We start from the raw sequence: 8498 nt of genomic DNA on the forward strand, positions 1-8498 counted from the left end.
TATCAATTTCGGTGCGTCAATGACCCTGATTTTTCTTGGACCTTCTAGATCTGATACAAGCAATCTCTCAAGGAAAGGAGCATTCTCAATGACCATAACATGGAATAGCTGGAGTGATCTCTTCCCAATTGATGTCTTCTTGCGGGGCCAGCAAGACACATAAATCCATTGGACATTCGTCGAGGCATTGTGGAGGCTAATGAACCCATGGATCTGCTCAAGATGAAGGTACTCGAGCGCAGTAGAACTGCGGAGCAGGTACTCCATAGCCTTCTTCGAGATGACAACGTCGAAGAGGTCGAGCTGCTTGAGTTGAGGGAGAAGAAGGGCAGGCGCGGCATTAATCTGGGGAAGATAGCAGGAGCTGAAGCTGGCGCAGCGCAGCGGTGGCGCGAGGCGGAGCGCGGACGGCGGCAGAACGATATCATCCAGCTTCAAAGGTGAGCTCCTCGAGCTGATCTAGGGTGGGGGATAAGAACCACTCGTCGAACTTGGGTTGGACCTTGCAGTTGGTACTGAACATGCCGATGTCAAGGCGTCTGGCTGGCCCAGGGTGTGATGAAAGCATCTTGGAGACTGCGGCCATGCGTTTGCAATCCCCGTCGCAGAGGCAGCTGTCGACGGTGAGGTTGATGGGGACGCGGCGCCAGAGGCGGCGCCACCGTCGAGAGAGCAGGGCGGTCTGCACGGCAGATTTGGTGGGGAGGAGGCCGATGATAATGAGCAACATGTCATCGAGGAGGCTGCTGATGAAGTCCAGGCTCACCGGATGCGGTTTTGGCTCGAGCCGCCTCCGCTTGTTGGCTGCCTCGCCGTCCATCTCAACCGGCGGCGATGCCGGTGTACACGTGTGCTGGTGTGTGTTGTGTGCTGGGTGTGCGCGAGTGCGTCCTTCTGTGCATGCCACCGCGCAATGGTGAATTCTGCATGAGTGCGTCCTCCACACGGAAGAAGTGTGTCCTCAATGCGCCCTCAATTTACTAGCATGCGGGGTGCTACCCCAAGTGGTTTCAACTTTGTTTACTTTACCGCGTGTCAGATGGGCCTCTCATTTACTTATTTTCACCCACTGCCACATGGGCCAGCACACGAAGATATAGAACACGAGCTGGCAAGGCAGCATGTGGACTGGTTGACTGGTCAACTAAACAATATACGGAGCTATACGCTGACACGGTGAGCGTATAATCCGTCGGTATAGAGTGTTTTTGTGAGAGGGGAGGCCCGTGAGAGATAGCAGAGAGAGAGAGAGACCTACACCCTCCGTTCGATAATGTAGTTCCAACATTTTCTTAAAAGTCAAACTTTTGAAACTTTGACCAAGTTTATAAAGAAATTACTTATATCTACAATACCAAATATAAATGATAGTATGAAGTAGGTACATGTTGTGATGAATCTAATGATCTTTCCAGATGTAAATGTTTTTCTCCACATATACCTGGTCAAACTTTTCTGAGGTTTGACTTTTCAAAACATCCATATGCTTATGGACGTGAGAGAGTCCCTAACTAGAGAGAGTGAGAGTGAAATAGAAAGAGTGAGTGAAAAAAGTGTGTGTGCGTGTGTGAAAGAGACATGGACAACACTTGATAAAAGTAGAGAAAAAATGTGTGTGTCTTATGCAAACATATCACACATGCATCTTCGATAATGGAAGCAAGGTGAGGAGATAGTGTGTGGTTGTTTGCAACCGAGAGAGAAAGACCCCTAGCACATGGCCAAGAGGGGTCTGACAAACAAGGGAGAGAGGTCGAGAGACGTACGGAGAAAATGCAGACATGGGGAGGAGAGAGTGTATCTTTGTCATAGAGAGATCCCCTGGAGATCGTGATGGGACTACATGGGTGGGAGATTGAGTGACAAAGTGTGTGCGCGATTGAAGTTACCCCGAGAGATATCGAGATAGACGTATGGATGGAAGGAGACAATACGTGTGTTCCTGATGGCTAGTGAGAGATAATCATACTTAGGGGGGAGTGCTTGCGCCTATGATGGAGTGAGGGGTTATGGTACTTATTAGGGGGGTGCGTGTCACATAGAGAGAGAACAAGGGCGGAGAGTGTTGGATGGGTGTATATGTATAGTGCGAGCGAGACATGTGTATGTGTGAACCAGGGAGATATAAAGTTTGAGAGAGATTGAGGAGCCCCGCTAAGGCTGAGTGGTGCGTCAAATAGTTGAGAGGGGAAAGAGATATTCCATCCGCTCGATAATGCAGTGCATGTAATTTTTTTAGAAGTCAAACTTTGGAAACTTTGATCAGGTTTACACAAGTGTTATCTATATCTTCAATACCAAAGATACATCATACAAAGCTACATCTCATGGTGAATCTAATGGTATATGTTTGCCATTCCAGATGTAATTGTTTTTCTCCACATACATGGTCAAACTTTGTGATGTTTGACTTTTCAATAGATCAATATGCTATGGACCGAGGAGAGTGCCTAAGTCGAGAGGGATCAAGTGCGTGTGAAGGAGAATGAGTAAGTGTGCAAAAAGAGTATGTGTGTGAAAGAGAAAGTGACAACAAAAGATAAATTAGAGAGAGAGTGTGTTTTTTTGTTTCTTAGGCAAACATATCACGCATGCATCTCCAAGATAGAAAAGCGAGGCGAGGAAATACACGAATATAGCTAGTGTGTGATTGTTTGCAACGGAGAGAGACACACCTATAGCACATGTCAAATAGAGGTCTGGCCAACAAGGAACAAAGGTCAAGAGGGACACGTGGAGAACATGGACGCATGGGGAGGGCGAGAGGGTGTGTTTGTGATAGAGAGACCCCCTCGAGATCGTGAGGGGACTATATAGGTGGGAGATCAAGGGAGGTGCGTTCGCGATAGAAAGATGCCCCGAGAGAAATCGAGATAGACCATGCACATGGTTGTGATGGAGACTAAGATTAGCTAGTCATATACATATAGGGGGGGACTGTGTGTGCCTACAATTGAGTGAGAGACCATCATACTTTGATAGCTACAGGCACGAGATTGTGTGTGTGTGAGAGATGGAGAGAGAATGAGGGAGAGAGATAGAGTTTTAGATGGGCCTATCGAGTGCGAGTGAGATATGCATGTGTATGTGTGACCCTGGTAAATGGAGAGTTTGAGAGAGAGGGGGAAGAGCTCCGAGACAATAGAGTGGTGCGTGAGAGAGTTACATGCAACGAGCCAAGGAATTTGTGTGCGTACGATGAGTGCACCCAAGATTTCTAGCTTGTACTAGAGAATCATACATACAATGCGAGAGAGACCTATAGATGGAGTATATATGCATGCGAACTAGAAAGACCCTCCCCCCCCACGCACACACACAAAGAGAGAGAGAGAGATGGAGAGAAAGAGAGAGAACCAACAAGGTTTGTGTGTTGGATGCGTGCGACAGAATTTAAGATTGTTGGAGAGAGAGAGAGAGAGAGAGCAGGAGTCCGGGAGAGGGGGATGTCACGTTTTATGCATCAAAGACTAATATAAACCATGTTTCGATATAAACTTGCATTCAAATATTTAAATTGGAGAACATGTTGTCTGCAATCCACACATGAACGGATATATGCGTGTATCAAACAAGTTCATTAATTTGACTTTCAACATGTTCATGGAGTACTATAATACTGTACAACATGCTATTTGATTGAGGTGTTCAATTTTGGATTTAGTTCACTATTTTGACCTGGTGAATGAGCTATTTCATTGAATCAAGATATTTCATTTTGGGTTTGATTCCCGTTTTTGAGTGGGTCAACTATTTGTCATATAGTAAATCGCTAGCAACGAGCATGTAAAAACACATTACTCCCGAGCATCATCTCTCCATCTAAAAAAGAAGTGGCAAGCTAATATTTCTAAATTTGATTCGAATCGACTTGGTAAGGTAGACATGGATGCTCGTTCTCCCAAATTTTGAATGAATCGTTAAACATCCTCTGCTCGGTGGAATTCGCCCGAGCAATTGGGAGACGCCAAATTGTCGTCCTATGTGGGAGACGCATTGTTGGCCCATTGTGCATCGAGGGTAGGTTCGTAACTTCATCCAAGAGCTCCTTCTCCTAGGCCGAAATGACATGTGTCGAATAATTCATAAACCATGGTCGCCAAAACATGCTGTCCTCACCCGAAATAGCTCGCGCCCACTATTTCAAAACACGCTCTCCTCGCCCGAAATCGCTCGCGCCCACTATATTTCAAAACACACCCTCCTCGCCGGAAATCGCTCTCGCCCACTATTTGGGGAGAAGCAAGGTTAGTCTACTATCCCTGACCCTCAGTATACAGACCCATGCTGAGAAGCCTAAAGGCAGGGGTAGGACTGTAACTCCCCCTCACATTTTAGACAAATGCGTCCGCAAAACATGGTTCCACACCCCTCCCAATCCCCCCCATTCATACCTCGTGGGCGCCAAATCACCTTCTCCCCGGAAGCTCCCTTCTCCCGAGCCGCGAAACCTCAGCCCCTCCTCCATGGCGCCCCCTGAGGGAGTCCTGGACTAAGGGGTCCTCAGGCGTCCGGCCTGTTATCCATGGGCCGGACTAGTGGGCTGTGAAGACATGAAGGTCGAAGACTGCACCGTGTCCGGATTGGACTCTACTTGGTGTGGAAGGCAAGCTTGGCAACCGAAGATTCCTTCTTATGTAACCGACTCCATGTAAACCCTAGATCCCCTCAGTGTCTATATAAACCGAAGGGGGTAGTCCGGAAAGGACATCACATATACTCATTACCATACCTACATAGGCTAGACTTCTAGGGTCTAGCCATTACGATCTCGTGGTAGATCCACTCTTGTAACAATCATATTCATCAATATCAATCAAGGAGGACATAGGGTTTTACCTCCATAGAGAGGGCCTGAACCTAGGTAAACATTGTGTCCCCTGTCTCTTGTTACCATCGATCCTAGACGTACAGTTCGGGACCCCCTACCTGAGATCCGCCGGTTTTGACACCGACATTGGTGCTTTCATTGAGAGTTCCACTATGTCGTCGATGAAAGGCTTGATGGCTCTCCTTGTCATTAAAGACAATAGTACCGCAGGGGTAGTTTTGGCCTCGGGCCAAACCCTCCGGCTGGGCGACTTTACTATGATCGCCCGTTCAGCCGCGGGGCCGACGATGACCTCTCGGGCCATCGAAAATCCCCTTCGCATCAACTCCGAGCACTCCAAGCAGATGGATCCGGTTGAGTTTTTGTCCTTAAACGAGCTCCTAGATCGCATCAATGCTTTGGGAATTGCCACAGGTTACGATCAGATCGGGCCTAAAACCAATCAGGGAGAAACCGAAATCCCACCGGTCACCCACCAGATCACGGCAGTCCTGGAGCAGGACAACGAGTCTTCTTCTATATTAAAGACGGACTATGTTCGGGTCGCCGTTCATGAAGAGCCGGATACTCACCCACGAAAGGAGCAACTAGCCCTTCAAACATAGCATCGGATGGAGGTTCCAAACAATCGGAAGATATTCCAGAAACCGGACTGTCTAGTCTAGAAGGTCTTCGGACTCCGGAAAACCGGCTAGGTCGGGGTTTGAATTTAATTCCACCCGCCCACCCGGATATTGAGGCTCTCATGAGCATAAAACAGCAACCTCAGGAGAAGGCCCACCACTTTTGGGCCAGATTCCTCCTTGTCAAGGACAAGGTAAAGGATTGTCGTGACGAGGACGCAATATCAGCGTTCTGCAAAAACTATGCGGAAGAAGGAATCCTCAACGCCGTCAATCGCCGCGCATACTGAAATTTGCTGACTTAGCAACCATCGTACAAAAATACTGCACGATGGAAAGTGCCTGGGAAACTCGAGTAGCTCGCTGGGAACCACCAGCCCCAACCCAACTTCCCCTATAGGCGAAAAGGGTGTACCCTCGTCGCACGCCCAATCCAACAGTCAAAAAACACAAAGCCACTATACGGCAAGGCACTGTTCTGGAAGGGTGGCTCGATGGCCCATGCAAAATACATACAACAACAGATACCATGGCAACCCACAGCCTTAGAGCATGTTGGATACTATGACAGGTAGCCAAGAGCGGCGAGGACATCCTTATCAAGGACGCCCCAGAACAACACCCCCTAGAAGAAGAAGACCCAAGGGTATTGACAGTCTTTGAGACATTCGCTTCAAATAACAAGCGCAAAAGGGCACTTCGTGAGCTTAACGAAGTCTGCCAAATTGTTGTAATAAACCCATGGAACGACACGGCTATAACATTCAACACCGGTGACAAACCAAAGTACAGAACAGCACGAACACCAGCCGCGTTAGTCCTCGGCCCCATCGTGGATGGGTTTCAACTCACCAAGGTCCTCATGGACGGCGGCAGCGGACTAAATCTCATTTATGAGGACACACTCCATAAAATGGAAATAGATAGGAGCCGCATCAAACAAAGTAACACAACCTTCCGAGGAATTATTCCTAGTCGGGAGGCGTGGTGCGCGGGCAAAATCACACTTGACATGGTATTCAGATCACCGGAGAACTATTGGTTCGGAGAAATAACCTTCCAAGTGGCCCCTTTCAGCAGCGGATATCACGCCCTGTTGGGGCGGGATGCTTTTACACGCTTCCAAGCTATACCTCACTATGGATATATGAAGCTCAAAATGCCCGGACCAAATGGTATAATCACTCTCGTCGGTGATCCGGGCATAGCACTCCGCGCTGAAATCAAAACCGCATCCTTAGCCCTGGAGGCGCTATCCGAAGCCCTCGCGGCCGAAGAATTAACCGCACTACGCTCCACAGTGGACAGGGATGACGTGATCCTCGACAAATGCCCCAAATCCACCTCGTTCAAACCGGCAGAAGAAATAGTCAAATTCCAGGTCCACCCAATGGACCCCAAGTAGACAGCATCCATCGGAGCTCAACTGAACCCAACAGTTGACGCCGCACTACGAGAATTCTTGCGCAAAAACTGGGACATATTTGCCTGGAACCCTTTGTACATGCCAAGGATCCCACGCAAGCTGGCCGGACATAGCCTCAATATATTAAAGGGGTTTAAACCGGTTAAGCAAACACTGCGGCGCTTTTCCGAACCCAAGTGACAAGCCATGGGGGAGGAGCTAGCCAAACTCATCGAGGCCGGATTCATTAGAGAAATTAAACATCCGGACTGGCTGGCAAACCTAGTGATGGTACCAAAGAAGGACAAATCCTGGCGCCTGTGCTTCGATTTCAAAGACCTCAACAAAGCTCGCCCTAAGGATCCCTTCCCCCTCCCCCGCATTGATCAAATCATTGACACCACCGCAGGACACGACTCACTGTGTTTCCTTGATGCATACCCGAATACCATCAAATCAAAATGAAAGAATCGGATCAAGCTACAATAGCATTCATTACCCCATACGGGCCATTCTACTTCAATACCATGCCCTTTGGGCTCAAGAACGCCGGCGCCACATATCAGCGCATGATTCAAACATGCCTGGAGAAACAGATTGGCAAAATAGTAGAAGCTTATGTTGATGACATCGTCATCAAAACCAGGCACGCGGAAACACTAATAGATGACTTACTTCTTACCTTCGACAACCTCAGGGCGTATGACATCAAGCTCAACCCGGAAAAGTGTGTTTTCGGCATCCCCGCTGGAAAACTACTGAGCTTCATCGTCTCCAATAGGTGAATCGAAGCAAACCCAGCCAAAATTCGAGCTTTGTCACAATTGTCTAAACCAACAGACCTTAAACAAGTTCAAAAACTTGCAGGTTGCGTGGCAGCTATAAGCTGCTTTATCTCCAGATTAGGAGAAAAGGCACTGCCACTCTATCGCCTTGTATGGTGAACCGACCACTTCGAATGGACGGACGCGGCAACAGCCGGACTGGAAGAAATAAAAACCCTTGTTGCGAGCAATCCAATCCTGGCCGCACCAAACGCTGGCGAACATATGTTATTATACATATCAGCAACACATCAGGTGGTGAGCACCGTACTCTTCATTGAACAAGAACAGGACGGACATAAATTCTCGCTTCAGAAGCCAGTATACTACGTGTCTACTGTCCTTACACCATGCAAATCCCAGTACCCTCATTATCAAAAAATAGCATACGCGGTCTTCATGGCATCCCAAAAGCTCCGCCACTACTTCCAGGAGTGTTCGATCACTGTGGCCTCCGAAGTACCACTCAACGACATTATCAACAACTGCGACGCTATGGGACGGATTGCCAAATGGGCCATTGAACTCTTGCCATTCGACATTACATACAAACCACGTCGAGCTATCAAATCCCAAGTTCTGGCTGACTTCATTGCCGAATGGACAGAGGCCGAACTCCCTAAAGAGTACGGCACATACTCCAATTGGGTCATGCACTTCGACGGCTCCAAAATGCTGGCAGGGTTAGGAGCGGGTGTCGTTTTAACGTCCCCCACCGGCGACATCGTCCAGTATGTTCTACAAATACTATACGCAGGCTCCAATAACGAGGCCGAATACGAGGCCTTATTGGATGGTCTCCGGATGGCTGTCTC

Source organism: Triticum dicoccoides, chromosome 6A (genome assembly GCF_002162155.2).
Source record: "Triticum dicoccoides isolate Atlit2015 ecotype Zavitan chromosome 6A, WEW_v2.0, whole genome shotgun sequence".
NCBI classification, from domain to species: domain Eukaryota; kingdom Viridiplantae; phylum Streptophyta; class Magnoliopsida; order Poales; family Poaceae; genus Triticum; species Triticum dicoccoides.